Source organism: Ambystoma mexicanum, chromosome 7p (genome assembly GCF_040938575.1).
Source record: "Ambystoma mexicanum isolate Mex_15411 chromosome 7p, UKY_AmexF1_1, whole genome shotgun sequence".
NCBI classification, from domain to species: Eukaryota; Metazoa; Chordata; class Amphibia; order Caudata; family Ambystomatidae; genus Ambystoma; species Ambystoma mexicanum.
The window spans coordinates 539626370-539646436 of record NC_090939.1 but is presented as its reverse complement, the minus strand read 5'-3'; positions in this window follow the sequence as shown (position 1 = coordinate 539646436).

Genomic DNA, 20067 nt, shown 5'->3' with positions numbered 1-20067 from the left:
GGGTGCCCTGCACTACTGCTGGGGGGTGGGGGTGCTGGGAGACATGAGTGGGGGCCTGATGGAGGCTGCCCCTGCACTGCTGGGGAGTGGGGGTGATGGGAGACATGAGTGGGGGGCTGGTGGGAGGGTGCCCCTGGATGCTGGGTGGTGGGGTTGGTTGGAGACATGAGTGGGGGCCTGGTGGAGGGGGCCCTGCACTGCTGGGGGGTGGAGGTGCAGGGAGACATAAGTTGGGGGCTGGTGCAGGCTGTCCCTGCACTTCTGGAGGGGTGGGGTGCAGGGAGACATGAGTGGGGGCCTGGTGGAGGCTGCCCTGCACTGCTGGGGGTGGGGGTGCAGGGAGACATGAGTGGGGGCATGGTGGAGGCTGCCCCTGCACTGCTGGGGGTGGGGGTGCAGGGAGACATGAGTGGGGGCCTGGTGAAGGCTGCCCTGCACTGCTGGGGGTTGGGGGTGATGGGAGACATGAGTGGGGTCCTGGTGGATGCTGCCCCTGGATGCTGAGGGGTGGGGGTGGTGGGAGACATGAGTGGGGGCCTGGTGAAGGGTGCCCTGCACTGCTGGGGGGTGGGGGTGCAGGGAGACATGAGTGGGGGCCTGGTGGAGGGTGCCCTGCACTGCTGGGGGGTGGGGGTGCAGGGAGACATGAGTGGGGGCCTGGTGGAGGCTGCCCCTGGATGCTGGGGGGTGGGGGTGCAGGGAGACATTAATGGGGTATGGTGGAGGCTGCCCCTGCACTGCTGGGGGGTGGGGGTGATGGGAGACATGAGTGGGGGGCTGGTGGAGGGTGCCCCTGGATGCTGGGTGGTGGGGTTGGTTGGGACATGAGTGGGGGCCTGGTGGAGGGGGCCCTGCACTGCTGGGGGGTGGAGGTGCAGGAGACATAAGTTGGGGGCTGGTGGAGGCTGTCCCTGCACTTCTGGAGGGGTGGGGTGCAGGGAGACATGAGTGGGGGCCTGGTGGAGGCTGCCCTGCACTGCTGGGGGTGGGGGTGCAGGGAGACATGAGTGGGGGCATTGTGGAGGCTGCCCCTGCACTGCTGGGGGTGGTGGTGCAGGGAGACATGAGTGGGGGCCTGGTGAAGGCTGCCCTGCACTGCTGGGGGGTGGGGGTGATGGGAGACATGAGTGGGGTCCTGGTGGATGCTGCCCCTGGATGCTGGGGAGTGGGGGTGGTGGGAGACATGAGTGGGGGCCTGGTGAAGGGTGCCCTGCACTGCTGGGGGGTGGGGGTGCAGGGAGACATGAGTGGGGGCCTGGTGGAGGGTGCCCTGCACTGCTGGGGGGTGGGGGTGCAGGGAGACATGAGTGGGGGCCTGGTGGAGGCTGCCCCTGGATGCTGGGGGGTGGGGGTGCAGGGAGACATTAATGGGGTATGGTGGAGGCTGCCCCTGCACTGCTGGGGGGTGGGGGTACAGGGAGACATGAGTGGGGGCATGGTGGAGGCTGCCCCTGGATGCTGGGGGGTGGGGGTGCAGGGAGACATTAATGGGGTATGGTGGAGGCTGCCCCTGCACTGCTGGGGGTGGGGGTACAGGGAGACACGAGTGGGGGCCTGGTGGAGGGTGCCCTGCACTGCTGGGGGGTGGGGGTGCAGGGAGACATGAGTGGGGGCCTGGTGGAGGCTGCCCCTGGATGCTGGGGGGTGGGGGTGGTGGGAGACATGAGTGGGGGCCTGGTGGAGGCTGCCCTGCACTGATGGGGGGTGGGGGTGCAGGAAGACATGAGTGGGGGCCTGGTGGAGGCTGCCCCTGGATGCCGGGGGGTGGGGGTGGTGGGAGACATGAGTGGGGGCCTGGTGGAGGCTGCCCTGCACTGCTGGGGGGTGGGGGTGATGGGAGACATGAGTGGGGACCTGGTGGAGGCTGCCCCTGCACTGCTGGGGGTGGGGGTGGTGGGAGACATGAGTGGGGGCCTGGTGGCGGCTGCCCCTGGATGCTGGGGGGTGGGAGTGCAGGGAGACATGAGTGGGGGCCTGATGGAGGCTGCCCCTGCACTGCTGGGGGGTGGGGGTGATGGGAGACAAGAGTGGGGGCCTGGTGGAGGCTGCCCCTGGATGCTGGGGGGTTGGGGTGCAGGGAAACATGAGTGGGGGCCTGGTGGATGCTGCCCCTGCACTGCTGGGTGGTGGGGGTGTTGGGAGTCATGAATGGGGGCCTGGTGGCGGGTGCCCTGCACTGCTGGGGGGTGGGGGTGCAGGGAGACATGAGTGTAGGCCTGATGGAGGCTGCCCCTGCACTGCTGGGTGGTGGGGGTGATGGGAGACATGAGTGGGGGCCTGGTGGAGGCTGCCCCTGGATGCTGGGTGGTGGGGTTGGTTGGAGACATGAGTGGGGGCCTGGTGGAGGGGGCCCTGCACTGCTGGGGGGTGGGGGTGCAGGGAGACATAAGTTGGGGCCTGGTGGAGGCTGCCCCTGCACTTCTGGGGGGGTGGGGTGCAGGGAGACATGAGTGGGGGCCTGGTGGAGGCTGGCCTGCACTGCTGGGGGGTGGGGGTGCAGGGAGACATGAGTGGGGGCATGGTGGAGGCTGCCCCTGCACTGCTGGGGGTGGGGGTGCAGGGAGACATGAGTGGGGGCCTGGTGAAGGCTGCCCTGCACTGCTGGGGGGTGGGGGTGATGGGAGACATGAGTGGGGGCCTGGTGGATGCTGCCCCTGGATGCTGGGGGGTGTGGGTGGTGGGAGACATGAGTGGGGACCTGGTGAAGGGTGCCCTGCACTGCTGGGGGGTGGGGGTGCAGGGAGACATGAGTGGGGGCCTGGTGGAGGGTGCCCTGCACTGCTGGGGGGTGGGGGTGCAGGGAGACATGAGTGGGGGCCTGGTGGAGGGTGCACCTGGATGCTGGGGCTTGGGGGTGCAGGGAGACATGAGTGGGGGCCTGGTGGAGGCTGCCTGCACTGCTGGGGGTGGGGGTGATGGGAGACATGAGTGCAGGCCTGCTGGAGGCTGACCCTGCACTGCTGGGGGGTGGGGGGGTTGGGAGACATGAGTGGGGGCCTGGTGGAGGCTGCCCCTGGATGCTGGGGGTGGGAGTGCTGGGGGACATGAGTGGGGGCCTGGTGGAGGCTGCCCCTGCACTGCTGGGGGGTGGGGGTGGTGGAAGACATGAGTGAGGGCCTGGTAGAGGCTGCCCCTGGATGCTGGGGGGTGGGGGTACAGGGAGACATGAGTGGGGGCCTGGTGGATGCTGCCCCTGCACTGCTGGGGGGTGGGGGTGCAGGAGACATGAGTGGGGGCCTGGTGGAGGCTGCCCCTGCACTGCTGGGGGGTGGGGTTGATGGGAGACATGAGTGGGGGCTGCCCCTGGATTTTGGGTGGTGGGGGTGGTGAGAGAAATGAGTGGGGGCCTGGTGGAGGGTACCCTGCACTGCTGGGGTGGGGGGTGAAGGGAGACATGAATGGGGGCCTGGTGGAGACTGCCCCTGGATGCTGGGGGGTGGGGGTGCAGGGAGACATGAGTGGGGGCCTGGTGGGGGCTGCCCCTGCACTGCTGGGGGATGGGGTTGATGGGAGACATGAGTGGGGGATGCCCCTGGATTCTGGGTGGTGGGGGTGGTGGGAGACATGAGTGGGGGCCTGGTGGAGGCTGCCCCTGCACTGCAGGGGGTGGGGGTGCAGGGAGACATGAGTGGGGGCCTGTTGAAGGCTGCCCTGCACTGCTGGGTGGGTGGGGGTGATGGGAGACATGAGTGGGGGCCTGGTGGATGCTGCCCCTGGATGCTGGGGGGTGGGGGTGGTGGGAGACATGAGTGGGGGCCTGGTGAAGGGTGCCCTGCACTGCTGGGGGGTGGGGGTGCAGGGAGACATGAGTGGGGGCCTGGTGGAGGGTGCCCTGCACTGCTGGGGGGTGGGGGTGCAGGGAGACATGAGTGGGGGCCTGGTGGGAGGTGCACCTGGATGCTGGGGCTTGGGGGTGCAGGGAGACATGAGTGGGGGCCTGGTGGAGGCTGCCCTGCACTGCTGGGGGTGGGGGTGATGGGAGACATGAGTGCAGGCCTGCTGGAGGCTGCCCCTGCACTGCTGGGGGTGGGGTGGTGGGAGACATGAGTGGGGGCCTGGTGGAGGGTGCCCCTGGATGCTGGGGGGTGGGGGTGCAGGGAGACATGAGTGGGGGCCTGGTGGAGGCTGCCCCTGCACTGCTGGGGGGTGGGGGTGGTGGAAGACATGAGTGGGGGCCTGGTAGAGGCTGCCCCTGGATGCTGGGGGGTGGGGGTGCAGGGAGACATGAGTGGGGGCCTGGTGGATGCTGCCCCTGCACTGCTGGGGGGTGGGGGTGCAGGGAGACAAGAGTGGGGGCCTGGTGGAGGCTGCCCCTGCACTGCTGGGGGGTGGGGTTGATGGGAGACATGAGTGGGGGCTGCCCCTGGATTTTGGGTGGTGGGGGTGGTGAGAGAAATGAGTGGGGGCCTGGTGGAGGGTACCCTGCACTGCTGGGGTGGGGGGTGAAGGGAGACATGAATGGGGGCCTGGTGGAGACTGCCCCTGGATGCTGGGGGGTGGGGGTGCAGGAGACATGAGTGGGGGCCTGGTGGGGGCTGCCCCTGCACTGCTGGGGGATGGGGGTGGTGGAATACATGAGTGGGGGCCTGGTAGAGGCTGCCCCTGGATGCTGGGGGGTGGGGGTGCAGGGAGACATGAGTGGGGGCCTGGTGGATGCTGCCCCCTGCACTGCTGGGGGGTGGGGGTGCAGGGAGACAAGAGTGGGGGCCTGGTGGAGGCTGCCCCTGCACTGCTGGGGGGTGGGGTTGATGGGAGACATGAGTGGGGGCTGCCCCTGGATTTTGGGTGGTGGGGGTGGTGAGAGAAATGAGTGGGGGCCTGGTGGAGGGTACCCTGCACTGCTGGGGTGGGGGGTGAAGGGAGACATGAATGGGGGCCTGGTGGAGACTGCCCCTGGATGCTGGGGGGTGGGGGTGCAGGGAGACATGAGTGGGGGCCTGGTGGGGGCTGCCCCTGCACTGCTGGGGGATGGGGTTGATGGGAGACATGAGTGGGGGCTGCCCCTGGATTCTGGGTGGTGGGGGTGGTGGGAGACATGAGTGGGGGCCTGGTGGAGGGTACCCTGCACTGCTGGGGTGGGGGGTGAAGGGAGACATGAGTGGGGGCCTGGTGGATGCTGCCCCTACACTGCTGAGGGGTGGGGGTGCAGGGAGACATGAGTGGGGGCCTGGTGGAGGCTGCCCCTGCACTGCTGGGGGGTGGGGTTGATGGGAGACATGAGTGGGGGATGCCCCTGGATTTTGGGTGGTGGGGGTGGTGGGAGACATGAGTGGGGGCCTGGTGGAGTGTACCCTGCACTGCTGGGGGTGGGGGGTGAAGGGAGACATGAGTGGGGCCTGGTGGAGGCTGCCCCTGCACAGCTGGGGGGTGGGGGTGCAGGGAGACATGAGTGGGGGTCTGGTGGAGGCTGCCCCTGCACTTCTGGGGGTTGGGGTGGTGGGAGACATGAGTGGGGGCCTGGTGGAGGCTGCCCCTGGATGCTGGGGGTGGGGGTGCAGGGAGACATGAGTGGGGGGCCTGGTGGATGCTGCCCCTGCACTGCTGGGGGTGGGGTGGTGGGAGACATTAGTGGGGGCCTGGTGGAGGGTTCCCTGCACTGCTGGGGGGTGGGGCTGCAGGGGAGACATGAGTGGGGGCCTGGTGGAGGATTCCCCTGCACTGCTGGGGCGTGGGGGTGCAGGGAGACATGAGTGGGGGCCTGGTGGAGGGTGCCCTGCACTGCTGGGGGTGGGGGTGCAGGGAGACATGAGTGGGGGCCTGGTGGAGGCTGCCCCTGCACTGCTGGGGAGGGGTGGTGCAGGGTGACATGATTGGGGGCCTGGTGGAGGCTGCCCTGCACTGCTGGGGGGTGGGGGTGATGGGAGACATGAGTGGGGGCCTGGTGGAGGCTGCCCCTGCACTGCTGGGGAGTGGTGGTGCAGGGTGACATGATTGGGGGCCTGGTGGAGGCTGCCCTGCACTGATGGGGGTGGGTGTGATGGGAGACATGAGTGGGGGCCTGGTGGAGGCTGCCCCTGGATGCTAGGGGGGTTGGGGTGGTGGGAGACATGAGTGGGGGCCTGGTGGAGGGTGCCCTGCACTGCTGGGGGGTGGGGCTGCAGGGAGACATGAGTGGGGGCCTGGTGGAGGGTTCCCCTGGATACTGGGGGATGGGGGTGCAGGGAGACATGAGTGGGGGCCTGGTGGAGGTGACCTGCACTGCTGGGGGTGGGGGTGATGGGAGACATGAGTGGGGGCCTGGTGGAGGCTGCCCCTGGATGCTGGGGGGTGGGGGTGCTGGGGGACATGAGTGGGGGCCTGGTGGAGGGTGCCCCTGCACTGCTGGGGGGTGAGGTTGCAGGGAGACATGAGTGGGGGCCTGGTGGAGGCTTCCCCTGCACTGCTTGGGGGTGGGAGTGATGGGAGACATGAGTGGGGGCCTGGTGGAGGCTGCCCCTGGATGCTGGGCGGTGGGGGTGCTGGGAGACATGAGTGGGGGCCTGGTGGATGCTGCTCTGCACTGCTGGGGGGTGGGGGTGATGGGAGACATGAATGGGGGCCTGGTGGAGGCTGCCCCTGCACTGCTGGGGGGTGGGGGGGGTGGAAGACATGAGTGAGGGCCTGGTGGAGGCTGCCCCTGGATGCTGGGCAGTGGGGGTGCTGGGGGACATGAGTGGGGGCCTGGTGGAGGGTGCCCCTGTATGCTGGGGGGTGGGGGTGCAGGGAAACATGATCGGGGGCCTGGTGGAGGCTGCCCCTGCACTGCTGGGGGGTGGGGGTGGTGGGAGACATGAGTGGGGGCCTGCTGGAGGCTGCCCCTGGATGCTGGGGGGTGGGGGTACAGGGAGACATGAGTGGGGGCCTTGTGGATGCTGCCCCTGCACTGCTGGGGGGTGGGGGTGGTGGGAGACATGAGTGGGGACCTGGTGGAGGGTGCCCTGAACTGCTGGGGGGTGGCAGGGAGACATGAGTGGGGGCCTGGTGGAGGCTGCCCCTGCACTGCTGGGGGGTGGGGGCGATGGGAGACATGAGTGGGGGCCTGGTGGAGGCTGCCCCTGGATGCTGGGTGGTGGGGGTGGTGGGAGACATGAGTGGGGGCCTGGTGGAGGGTGCCCTGCATTGCTGGGGGGTGGGGGTGCAGGGAGACATGAGTGGGGGCCTGGTGGAGGCTGCCCCTGCACTGCTGGGGGGTGGGGGTGCAGGGAGACATGAGTGGGGGCCTGGTGGAGGGTGCCCTGCACTGCTGGGGGCTGGGGGTGGTGGGAGACATGAGTGGGGGCCTGGTGGAGGGTGCCCCTGGATGCTGGGGGGTGGGGGTGCAGGGAGACATGAGTGGGGGCCTGGTGGAGGGTGCCCTGCACTGCTGGGGGCTGGGGGTGGTGGGAGACATGAGTGGGGGCCTGGTGGGGGCTGCCCCTGCACTGCTGGGGGATGGGGTTGATGGGAGACATGAGTGGGGGCTGCCCCTGGATTCTGGGTGGTGGGGGTGGTGGGAGACATGAGTGGGGGCCTGGTGGAGGCTGCCCCTGCACTGCTGGGGGTGGGGGTGCAGGGAGACATGAGTGGGGGCCTGTTGAAGGCTGCCCTGCACTGCTGGGGGGTGGGGGTGATGGGAGACATGAGTGGGGGCCTGGTGGATGCTGCCCCTGGATGCTGGGGGGTGGGGGTGGTGGGAGACATGAGTGGGGGCCTGGTGGAGGCTGCCCCTGCACTGCTGGGGGGTGGGGGTGGTGGAAGACATGAGTGGGGGCCTGGTAGAGGCTGCCCCTGGATGCTGGGGGGTGGGGGTGCAGGGAGACATGAGTGGGGGCCTGGTGGGGGCTGCCCCTGCACTGCTGGGGGATGGGGTTGATGGGAGACATGAGTGGGGGCTGCCCCTGGATTCTGGGTGGTGGGGGTGGTGGGAGACATGAGTGGGGGCCTGGTGGAGGCTGCCCCTGCACTGCTGGGGGTGGGGGTGCAGGGAGACATGAGTGCAGGCCTGGCGGAGGCTGCCCCTGCACTGCTGGGGGGTGGGGGTGGTGGGAGACATGAGTGGGGGCCTGGTGGAGGCTGCCCCTGGATGCTGGGGGGTGGGGGTGCAGGGAGACATGAGTGGGGGCCTGGTGGAGGCTGCCCCTGCACTGCTGGGGGGTGGGGGTGGTGGAAGACATGAGTGGGGGCCTGGTAGAGGCTGCCCCTGGATGCTGGGGGGTGGGGGTGCAGGGAGACATGAGTGGGGGAATGGTGGATGCTGCCCCTGCACTGCTGGGGGGTGGGGGTGCAGGGAGACATGAGTGGGGGCCTGGTGGAGGCTGCCCCTGCACTGCTGGGGGGTGGGGTTGATGGGAGACATGAGTGGGGGCTGCCCTGGATTTTGGGTGGTGGGGGTGGTGAGAGAAATGAGTGGGGGCCTGGTGGAGGGTACCCTGCACTGCTGGGGTGGGGGGTGAAGGGAGACATGAATGGGGGCCTGGTGGAGACTGCCCCTGGATGCTGGGGGGTGGGGGTGCAGGGAGACATGAGTGGGGGCCTGGTGGGGGCTGCCCCTGCACTGCTGGGGGATGGGGTTGATGGGAGACATGAGTGGGGGCTGCCCCTGGATTCTGGGTGGTGGGGGTGGTGGGAGACATGAGTGGGGGCCTGGTGGAGGCTGCCCATGCACTGCTGGGGGTGGGGGTGCAGGGAGACATGAGTGGGGGCCTGTTGAAGGCTGCCCTGCACTGCTGGGGGGTGGGTGTGATGGGAGACATGAGTGGGGGCCTGGTGGATGCTGCCCCTGGATGCTGGGGGGTGGGGGTGGTGGGAGACATGAGTGGGGGCCTGGTGAAGGGTGCCCTGCACTGCTGGGGGGTGGGGTGCAGGGAGACATGAGTGGGGGCCTGGTGGAGGGTGCCCTGCACTGCTGGGGGGTGGGGGTGATGGGAGACATGAGTGCAGGCCTGCTGGAGGCTGCCCCTGCACTGCTGGGGGGTGGGGGTGGTGGGAGACATGAGTGGGGGCCTGGTGGAGGCTGCCCCTGGATGCTGGGGGGTGGGAGTGCTGGGGGACATGAGTGGGGGCCTGGTGGAGGCTGCCCCTGCACTGCTGGGGGGTGAGGTTGATGGGAGACATGAGTGGGGGCTGCCCTGGATTTTGGGTGGTGGGGTGGTGAGAGAAATGAGTGGGGGCCTGGTGGAGGGTACCCTGCACTGCTGGGGTGGGGGGTGAAGGGAGACATGAATGGGGGCCTGGTGGAGACTGCCCCTGGATGCTGGGGGGTGGGGGTGCAGGGAGACATGAGTGGGGGCCTGGTGGGGGCTGCCCCTGCACTGCTGGGGGATGGGGTTGATGGGAGACATGAGTGGGGGCTGCCCCTGGATTCTGGGTGGTGGGGGTGGTGGGAGACATGAGTGGGGGCCTGGTGGAGGCTGCCCCTGCACTGCTGGGGGTGGGGGTGCAGGGAGACATGAGTGGGGGCCTGTTGAAGGCTGCCCTGCACTGCTGGGGGGTGGGGGTGATGGGAGACATGAGTGGGGGCCTGGTGGATGCTGCCCCTGGATGCTGGGGGGTGGGGGTGGTGGGAGACATGAGTGGGGGCCTGGTGGAGGGTTCCCCTGGATACTGGGGGATGGGGGTGCAGGGAGACATGAGTGGGGGCCTGGTGGAGGTGACCTGCACTGCTGGGGGTGGGGGTGATGGGAGACATGAGTGGGGGCCTGGTGGAGGCTGCCCCTGGATGCTGGGGGGTGGGGGTGCTGGGGGACATGAGTGGGGGCCTGGTGGAGGGTGCCCCTGCACTGCTGGGGGGTGAGGTTGCAGGGAGACATGAGTGGGGGCCTGGTGGAGGCTTCCCCTGCACTGCTTGGGGGTGGGAGTGATGGGAGACATGAGTGGGGGCCTGGTGGAGGCTGCCCCTGGATGCTGGGCGGTGGGGGTGCTGGGAGACATGAGTGGGGGCCTGGTGGATGCTGCTCTGCACTGCTGGGGGGTGGGGGTGATGGGAGACATGAATGGGGGCCTGGTGGAGGCTGCCCCTGCACTGCTGGGGGGTGGGGGGGGTGGAAGACATGAGTGAGGGCCTGGTGGAGGCTGCCCCTGGATGCTGGGCAGTGGGGGTGCTGGGGGACATGAGTGGGGGCCTGGTGGAGGGTGCCCCTGTATGCTGGGGGGTGGGGGTGCAGGGAAACATGATCGGGGGCCTGGTGGAGGCTGCCCCTGCACTGCTGGGGGGTGGGGGTGGTGGGAGACATGAGTGGGGGCCTGCTGGAGGCTGCCCCTGGATGCTGGGGGGTGGGGGTACAGGGAGACATGAGTGGGGGCCTTGTGGATGCTGCCCCTGCACTGCTGGGGGGTGGGGGTGGTGGGAGACATGAGTGGGGACCTGGTGGAGGGTGCCCTGAACTGCTGGGGGGTGGGGGTGCAGGGAGACATGAGTGGGGGCCTGGTGGAGGCTGCCCCTGCACTGCTGGGGGGTGGGGGCGATGGGAGACATGAGTGGGGGCCTGGTGGAGGCTGCCCCTGGATGCTGGGTGGTGGGGGTGGTGGGAGACATGAGTGGGGGCCTGGTGGAGGGTGCCCTGCATTGCTGGGGGGTGGGGGTGCAGGGAGACATGAGTGGGGGCCTGGTGGAGGCTGCCCCTGCACTGCTGGGGGGTGGGGGTGCAGGGAGACATGAGTGGGGGCCTGGTGGAGGGTGCCCTGCACTGCTGGGGGCTGGGGGTGGTGGGAGACATGAGTGGGGGCCTGGTGGAGGGTGCCCCTGGATGCTGGGGGGTGGGGGTGCAGGGAGACATGAGTGGGGGCCTGGTGGAGGGTGCCCTGCACTGCTGGGGGCTGGGGGTGGTGGGAGACATGAGTGGGGGCCTGGTGGGGGCTGCCCCTGCACTGCTGGGGGATGGGGTTGATGGGAGACATGAGTGGGGGCTGCCCCTGGATTCTGGGTGGTGGGGGTGGTGGGAGACATGAGTGGGGGCCTGGTGGAGGCTGCCCCTGCACTGCTGGGGGTGGGGGTGCAGGGAGACATGAGTGGGGGCCTGTTGAAGGCTGCCCTGCACTGCTGGGGGGTGGGGGTGATGGGAGACATGAGTGGGGGCCTGGTGGATGCTGCCCCTGGATGCTGGGGGGTGGGGGTGGTGGGAGACATGAGTGGGGGCCTGGTGGAGGCTGCCCCTGCACTGCTGGGGGGTGGGGGTGGTGGAAGACATGAGTGGGGGCCTGGTAGAGGCTGCCCCTGGATGCTGGGGGGTGGGGGTGCAGGGAGACATGAGTGGGGGCCTGGTGGGGGCTGCCCCTGCACTGCTGGGGGATGGGGTTGATGGGAGACATGAGTGGGGGCTGCCCCTGGATTCTGGGTGGTGGGGGTGGTGGGAGACATGAGTGGGGGCCTGGTGGAGGCTGCCCCTGCACTGCTGGGGGTGGGGGTGCAGGGAGACATGAGTGCAGGCCTGGCGGAGGCTGCCCCTGCACTGCTGGGGGGTGGGGGTGGTGGGAGACATGAGTGGGGGCCTGGTGGAGGCTGCCCCTGGATGCTGGGGGGTGGGGGTGCAGGGAGACATGAGTGGGGGCCTGGTGGAGGCTGCCCCTGCACTGCTGGGGGGTGGGGGTGGTGGAAGACATGAGTGGGGGCCTGGTAGAGGCTGCCCCTGGATGCTGGGGGGTGGGGGTGCAGGGAGACATGAGTGGGGGAATGGTGGATGCTGCCCCTGCACTGCTGGGGGGTGGGGGTGCAGGGAGACATGAGTGGGGGCCTGGTGGAGGCTGCCCCTGCACTGCTGGGGGGTGGGGTTGATGGGAGACATGAGTGGGGGCTGCCCTGGATTTTGGGTGGTGGGGGTGGTGAGAGAAATGAGTGGGGGCCTGGTGGAGGGTACCCTGCACTGCTGGGGTGGGGGGTGAAGGGAGACATGAATGGGGGCCTGGTGGAGACTGCCCCTGGATGCTGGGGGGTGGGGGTGCAGGGAGACATGAGTGGGGGCCTGGTGGGGGCTGCCCCTGCACTGCTGGGGGATGGGGTTGATGGGAGACATGAGTGGGGGCTGCCCCTGGATTCTGGGTGGTGGGGGTGGTGGGAGACATGAGTGGGGGCCTGGTGGAGGCTGCCCATGCACTGCTGGGGGTGGGGGTGCAGGGAGACATGAGTGGGGGCCTGTTGAAGGCTGCCCTGCACTGCTGGGGGGTGGGTGTGATGGGAGACATGAGTGGGGGCCTGGTGGATGCTGCCCCTGGATGCTGGGGGGTGGGGGTGGTGGGAGACATGAGTGGGGGCCTGGTGAAGGGTGCCCTGCACTGCTGGGGGGTGGGGGTGCAGGGAGACATGAGTGGGGGCCTGGTGGAGGGTGCCCTGCACTGCTGGGGGGTGGGGGTGATGGGAGACATGAGTGCAGGCCTGCTGGAGGCTGCCCCTGCACTGCTGGGGGGTGGGGGTGGTGGGAGACATGAGTGGGGGCCTGGTGGAGGCTGCCCCTGGATGCTGGGGGGTGGGAGTGCTGGGGGACATGAGTGGGGGCCTGGTGGAGGCTGCCCCTGCACTGCTGGGGGGTGAGGTTGATGGGAGACATGAGTGGGGGCTGCCCTGGATTTTGGGTGGTGGGGTGGTGAGAGAAATGAGTGGGGGCCTGGTGGAGGGTACCCTGCACTGCTGGGGTGGGGGGTGAAGGGAGACATGAATGGGGGCCTGGTGGAGACTGCCCCTGGATGCTGGGGGGTGGGGGTGCAGGGAGACATGAGTGGGGGCCTGGTGGGGGCTGCCCCTGCACTGCTGGGGGATGGGGTTGATGGGAGACATGAGTGGGGGCTGCCCCTGGATTCTGGGTGGTGGGGGTGGTGGGAGACATGAGTGGGGGCCTGGTGGAGGCTGCCCCTGCACTGCTGGGGGTGGGGGTGCAGGGAGACATGAGTGGGGGCCTGTTGAAGGCTGCCCTGCACTGCTGGGGGGTGGGGGTGATGGGAGACATGAGTGGGGGCCTGGTGGATGCTGCCCCTGGATGCTGGGGGGTGGGGGTGGTGGGAGACATGAGTGGGGGCCTGGTGGAGGCTGCCCCTGCACTGCTGGGGGGTGGGGGTGGTGGAAGACATGAGTGGGGGCCTGGTAGAGGCTGCCCCTGGATGCTGGGGGGTGGGGGTGCAGGGAGACATGAGTGGGGGCCTGGTGGGGGCTGCCCCTGCACTGCTGGGGGATGGGGTTGATGGGAGACATGAGTGGGGGCTGCCCCTGGATTCTGGGTGGTGGGGGTGGTGGGAGACATGAGTGGGGGCCTGGTGGAGGCTGCCCCTGCACTGCTGGGGGTGGGGGTGCAGGGAGACATGAGTGCAGGCCTGGCGGAGGCTGCCCCTGCACTGCTGGGGGGTGGGGGTGGTGGGAGACATGAGTGGGGGCCTGGTGGAGGCTGCCCCTGGATGCTGGGGGGTGGGGGTGCAGGGAGACATGAGTGGGGGCCTGGTGGAGGCTGCCCCTGCACTGCTGGGGGGTGGGGGTGGTGGAAGACATGAGTGGGGGCCTGGTAGAGGCTGCCCCTGGATGCTGGGGGGTGGGGGTGCAGGGAGACATGAGTGGGGGAATGATGGATGCTGCCCCTGCACTGCTGGGGGGTGGGGGTGCAGGGAGACATGAGTGGGGGCCTGGTGGAGGCTGCCCCTGCACTGCTGGGGGGTGGGGTTGATGGGAGACATGAGTGGGGGCTGCCCTGGATTTTGGGTGGTGGGGGTGGTGAGAGAAATGAGTGGGGGCCTGGTGGAGGGTACCCTGCACTGCTGGGGTGGGGGGTGAAGGGAGACATGAATGGGGGCCTGGTGGAGACTGCCCCTGGATGCTGGGGGGTGGGGGTGCAGGGAGACATGAGTGGGGGCCTGGTGGGGGCTGCCCCTGCACTGCTGGGGGATGGGGTTGATGGGAGACATGAGTGGGGGCTGCCCCTGGATTCTGGGTGGTGGGGGTGGTGGGAGACATGAGTGGGGGCCTGGTGGAGGCTGCCCATGCACTGCTGGGGGTGGGGGTGCAGGGAGACATGAGTGGGGGCCTGTTGAAGGCTGCCCTGCACTGCTGGGGGGTGGGTGTGATGGGAGACATGAGTGGGGGCCTGGTGGATGCTGCCCCTGGATGCTGGGGGGTGGGGGTGGTGGGAGACATGAGTGGGGGCCTGGTGAAGGGTGCCCTGCACTGCTGGGGGGTGGGGGTGCAGGGAGACATGAGTGGGGGCCTGGTGGAGGGTGCCCTGCACTGCTGGGGGGTGGGGGTGCAGGGAGACATGAGTGGGGGCCTGGTGGAGGGTGCACCTGGATGCTGGGGCTTGGGGGTGCAGGGAGACATGAGTGGGGGCCTGGTGGAGGCTGCCCTGCACTGCTGGGGGTGGGGGTGATGGGAGACATGAGTGCAGGCCTGCTGGAGGCTGCCCCTGCACTGCTGGGGGGTGGGGGTGGTGGGAGACATGAGTGGGGGCCTGGTGGAGGCTGCCCCTGGATGCTGGGGGGTGGGAGTGCTGGGGGACATGAGTGGGGGCCTGGTGGAGGGTGCCCCTGGATGCTGGGGGGTGGGGGTGCAGGGAGACATGAGTGGGGGCCTGGTGGAGGCTGCCCCTGCACTGCTGGGGGGTGGGGGTGGTGGAAGACATGAGTGGGGGCCTGGTAGAGGCTGCCCCTGGATGCTGGGGGGTGGGGGTGCAGGGAGACATGAGTGGGGGCCTGGTGGATGCTGCCCCTGCACTGCTGGGGGGTGGGGGTGCAGGGAGACATGAGTGGGGGCCTGGTGGAGGCTGCCCCTGCACTGCTGGGGGGTGGGGTTGATGGGAGACATGAGTGGGGGCTGCCCCTGGATTTTGGGTGGTGGGGGTGGTGAGAGAAATGAGTGGGGGCCTGGTGGAGGGTACCCTGCACTGCTGGGGTGGGGGGTGAAGGGAGACATGAATGGGGGCCTGGTGGAGACTGCCCCTGGATGCTGGGTGGTGGGGGTGCAGGGAGACATGAGTGGGGGCCTGGTGGGGGCTGCCCCTGCACTGCTGGGGGATGGGGTTGATGGGAGACATGAGTGGGGGCTGCCCCTGGATTCTGGGTGGTGGGGGTGGTGGGAGACATGAGTGGGGGCCTGGTGGAGGGTACCCTGCACTGCTGGGGTGGGGGGTGAAGGGAGACATGAGTGGGGGCCTGGTGGATGCTGCCCCTACACTGCTGAGGGGTGGGGGTGCAGGGAGACATGAGTGGGGGCCTGGTGGAGGCTGCCCCTGCACTGCTGGGGGGTGGGGTTGATGGGAGACATGAGTGGGGGATGCCCCTGGATTTTGGGTGGTGGGGGTGGTGGGAGACATGAGTGGGGGCCTGGTGGAGTGTACCCTGCACTGCTGGGGGTGGGGGGTGAAGGGAGACATGAGTGGGGCCTGGTGGAGGCTGCCCCTGCACAGCTGGGGGGTGGGGGTGCAGGGAGACATGAGTGGGGGTCTGGTGGAGGCTGCCCCTGCACTTCTGGGGGTTGGGGGTGGTGGGAGACATGAGTGGGGGCCTGGTGGAGGCTGCCCCTGGATGCTGGGGGGTGGTGGTGCAGGGAGACATGAGTGGGGGCCTGGTGGATGCTGCCCCTGCACTGCTGGGGGGTGGGGGTGGTGGGAGACATTAGTGGGGGCCTGGTGGAGGGTTCCCTGCACTGCTGGGGGGTGGGGCTGCAGGGAGACATGAGTGGGGGCCTGGTGGAGGATTCCCCTGCACTGCTGGGGCGTGGGGGTGCAGGGAGACATGAGTGGGGGCCTGGTGGAGGGTGCCCTGCACTGCTGGGGGTGGGGGTGGTGGGAGACATGAGTGGGGGCCTGGTGGAGGCTGCCCCTGCACTGCTGGGGGGTGGTGGTGCAGGGTGACATGATTGGGGGCCTGGTGGAGGCTGCCCTGCACTGCTGGGGGGTGGGGGTGATGGGAGACATGAGTGGGGGTCTGGTGGAGGCTGCCCCTGCACTGATGGGGGGTGGGTGTGATGGGAGACATGAGTGGGGGCCTGGTGGAGGCTGCCCCTGGATGCTAGGGGGGTTGGGGTGGTGGGAGACATGAGTGGGGGCCTGGTGGAGGGTGCCCTGCACTGCTGGGGGGTGGGGCTGCAGGGAGACATGAGTGGGGGCCTGGTGGAGGGTTCCCCTGGATGCTGGGGGATGGGGGTGCAGGGAGACATGAGTGGGGGCCTGGTGGAGGTGACCTGCACTGCTGGGGGTGGGGGTGGTGGGAGACATGAGTGGGGGCCTGGTGGAGGCTGCCCCTGGATGCTGGGGGGTGGGGGTGCTGAGGGACATGAGTGGGGGCCTGGTGGAGGGTGCCCCTGCACTGCTGGGGGGTGAGGTTGCAGGGAGACATGAGTGGGGGCCTGGTGGAGGCTTCCCCTGCACTGCTTGGGGGTGGGAGTGATGGGAGACATGAGTGGGGGCCTGGTGGAGGCTGCCCCTGGATGCTGGGCGGTGGGGGTGCTGGGAGACATGAGTGGGGGCCTGGTGGATGCTGCTCTGCACTGCTGGGGGGTGGGGGTGATGGGAGACATGAGTGGGGGCCTGGTGGAGGCTGCCCCTGCACTGCTGGGGGGTGGGGGGGTGGAAGACATGAGTGAGGGCCTGGTGGAGGCTGCCCCTGGATGCTGGGCAGTGGGGGTGCTGGGGGACATGAGTGGGGGCCTGGTGGAGGGTGCCCCTGTATGCTGGGGTGTGGGGGTGCAGGGAAACATGATCGGGGGCCTGGTGGAGGCTGCCCCTGCACTGCTGGGGGGTGGGGGTGGTGGGAGACATGAGTGGGGGCCTGCTGGAGGCTGCCCTTGGATGCTGGGGGGTGGGGGTGCAGGGAGACATGAGTGGGGGCCTTGTGGATGCTGCCCCTGCACTGCTGGGGGGTGGGGGTGGTGGGAGACATGAGTGGGGACCTGGTGGAGGGTGCCCTGAACTGCTGGGGGGTGGGGGTGCAGGGAGACATGAGTGGGGGCCTGGTGGAGGCTGCCCCTGCACTGCTGGGGGGTGGGGGCGATGGGAGACATGAGTGGGGGCCTGGTGGAGGCTGCCCCTGGATGCTGGGTGGTGGGGGTGGTGGGAGACATGAGTGGGGGCCTGGTGGAGGGTGCCCTGCATTGCTGGGGGGTGGGGGTGCAGGGAGACATGAGTGGGGGCCTGGTGGAGGCTGCCCCTGCACTGCTGGGGGGTGGGGGTGCAGGGAGACATGAGTGGGGGCCTGGTGGAGGGTGCCCTGCACTGCTGGGGGCTGGGGGTGGTGGGAGACATGAGTGGGGGCCTGGTGGAGGGTGCCCCTGGATGCTGGGGGGTGGGGGTGCAGGGAGACATGAGTTGGACATGAGTGGGGGCCTGGTGGAGGCTGCCCCTGGATGCTGGGGGGTGGGGATGGTGGGAGACATGTGTGGGGGCCTGGTGAAGGCTGCCCTGCACTGCTGGGGGGTGGGGTGGTGGGAGACATGAGTTGGACATGAGTGGGGGCCTGGTGGAGGCTGCCCCTGGATGCTGGGGGGTGGGGGCGCAGGGAAACATGAGTGGGGGCCTGGTGGAGGCTGCCCCTGCACTGCTGGGGGGTGGGGGTGGTGGGTGACATGAGTGGGGGCCTGCTGGAGGCTGCCCCTGGATGCTGAGGGGTGGGGGTGCAGGGAGACATGAGTGGGGGCCTTGTGGATGCTGCCCCTGCACTGCTGGGGGGTGGGGGTGGTGGGAGACATGAGTGGGGGCATGGTGGAGGGTGCCCTGCACTGCTGGGGGTTGGGGGTGCAGGGAGACATGAGTGGGGGCATGGTGGAGGCTGCCCCTGCACTGCTCGGGGGTGGGGGCGATGGGAGACATGAGTGGGGGCCTGGTGGAGGCTGCCCCTGGATACTGGGTGGTGGGGGTGGTGGGAGACATGAGTGGGGGCCTGGTGGAGGGTGCCCTGCACTGCTGGGGGGTGGGGGTGATGGGAGACATGAGTGGGGGCCTAGTGGAGGCTGCCCCTGGATGCTGGGGGTGGGGGTGCAGGGAGACATGAGTTGGACATGAGTGGGGGCCTGTTGGAGGCTGCCCCTGGATGCTGGGGGGTGGGGGTGGTGGGAAACATGAGTGGGGGCCTGGTGAAGGCTGCCCTGCAATCCTGGGGGGTGGGGGTGCAGGGAGACATGAGTTGGACTTGAGTGGGGGCCTGGTGGAGGCTGCCCCAGGATGCTGGGGGGTGGGGGTGGTGGGAGACATGAGTGAGGGCCTGGTGGAGGCTGCCCCTGGATGCTGGGCAGTGGGGGTGCTGGGGGACATGAGTGGGGGCCTGGTGGAGGGTGCCCCTGTATGCTGGGGGGTGGGGGTGCAGGGAAACATGATCGGGGGCCTGGTGGAGGCTGCCCCTGCACTGCTGGGGGGTGGGGGTGGTGGGAGACATGAGTGGGGGCCTGCTGGAGGCTGCCCCTGGATGCTGGGGGGTGGGGGTGCAGGGAGACATGAGTGGGGGCCTTGTGGATGCTGCCCCTGCACTGCTGGGGGGTGGGGGTGGTGGGAGACATGAGTGGGGACCTGGTGGAGGGTGCCCTGAACTGCTGGGGGGTGGGGGTGCAGGGAGACATGAGTGGGGGCCTGGTGGAGGCTGCCCCTGCACTGCTGGGGGGTGGGGGCGATGGGAGACATGAGTGGGGGCCTGGTGGAGGCTGCCCCTGGATGCTGGGTGGTGGGGGTGATGGGAGACATGAGTGGGGGCCTGGTGGAGGGTGCCCTGCATTGCTGGGGGGTGGGGGTGCAGGGAGACATGAGTGGGGGCCTGGTGGAGGCTGCCCCTGCACTGCTGGGGGGTGGGGGTGCAGGGAGACATGAGTGGGGGCCTGGTGGAGGGTGCTCTGCACTGCTGGGGGCTGGGGGTGGTGGGAGACATGAGTGGGGGCCTGGTGGAGGGTGCCCCTGGATGCTGGGGGGTGGGGGTGCAGGGAGACATGAGTTGGACATGAGTGGGGGCCTGGTGGAGGCTGCCCCTGGATGCTGGGGGGTGGGGATGGTGGGAGACATGTGTGGGGGCCTGGTGAAGGCTGCCCTGCACTGCTGGGGGGTGGGGTGGTGGGAGCCATGAGTTGGACATGAGTGGGGGCCTGGTGGAGGCTGCCCCTGGATGCTGGGGGGTGGGGGCGCAGGGAAACATGAGTGGGGGCCTGGTGGAGGCTGCCCCTGCACTGCTGGGGGGTGGGGGTGGTGGGAGACATGAGTGGGGGCCTGCTGGAGGCTGCCCCTGGATGCTGAGGGGTGGGGGTGCAGGGAGACATGAGTGGGGGCCTTGTGGATGCTGCCCCTGCACTGCTGGGGGGTGGGGGTGGTGGGAGACATGAGTGGGGGCATGGTGGAGGGTGCCCTGCACTGCTGGGGGTTGGGGGTGCAGGGAGACATGAGTGGGGGCATGGTGGAGGCTGCCCCTGCACTGCTCGGGGGTGGGGGCGATGGGAGACATGAGTGGGGGCCTGGTGGAGGCTGCCCCTGGATACTGGGTGGTGGGGGTGGTGGGAGACATGAGTGGGGGCCTGGTGGAGGGTGCCCTGCACTGCTGGGGGGTGGGGGTGATGGGAGACATGAGTGGGGGCCTAGTGGAGGCTGCCCCTGCACTGCTGGGGGTTGGGGGGGCAGGGAGACATGAGTTGGGGCCTGTTGGAGGGTGCCCTGCACTGCTGGGGGCTGGGGGTGGTGGGAGACATGAGTGGGGGCCTGGTGGAGGGTGCCCCTGGATGCTGGGGGTGGGGGTGCAGGGAGACATGAGTTGGACATGAGTGGGGGCCTGTTGGAGGCTGCCCCTGGATGCTGGGGGGTGGGGGTGGTGGGAAACATGAGTGGGGGCCTGGTGAAGGCTGCCCTGCAATGCTGGGGGGTGGGGGTGCAGGGAGACATGAGTTGGACTTGAGTGGGGGCCTGGTGGAGGCTGCCCCAGGATGCTGGGGGGTGGGGGTGGTGGGAGACATGAGTGAGGGCCTGGTGGAGGCTGCCCCTGGATGCTGGGCAGTGGGGGTGCTGGGGGACATGAGTGGGGGCCTGGTGGAGGGTGCCCCTGTATGCTGGGGGGTGGGGGTGCAGGGAAACATGATCGGGGGCCTGGTGGAGGCTGCCCCTGCACTGCTGGGGGGTGGGGGTGGTGGGAGACATGAGTGGGGGCCTGCTGGAGGCTGCCCCTGGATGCTGGGGGGTGGGG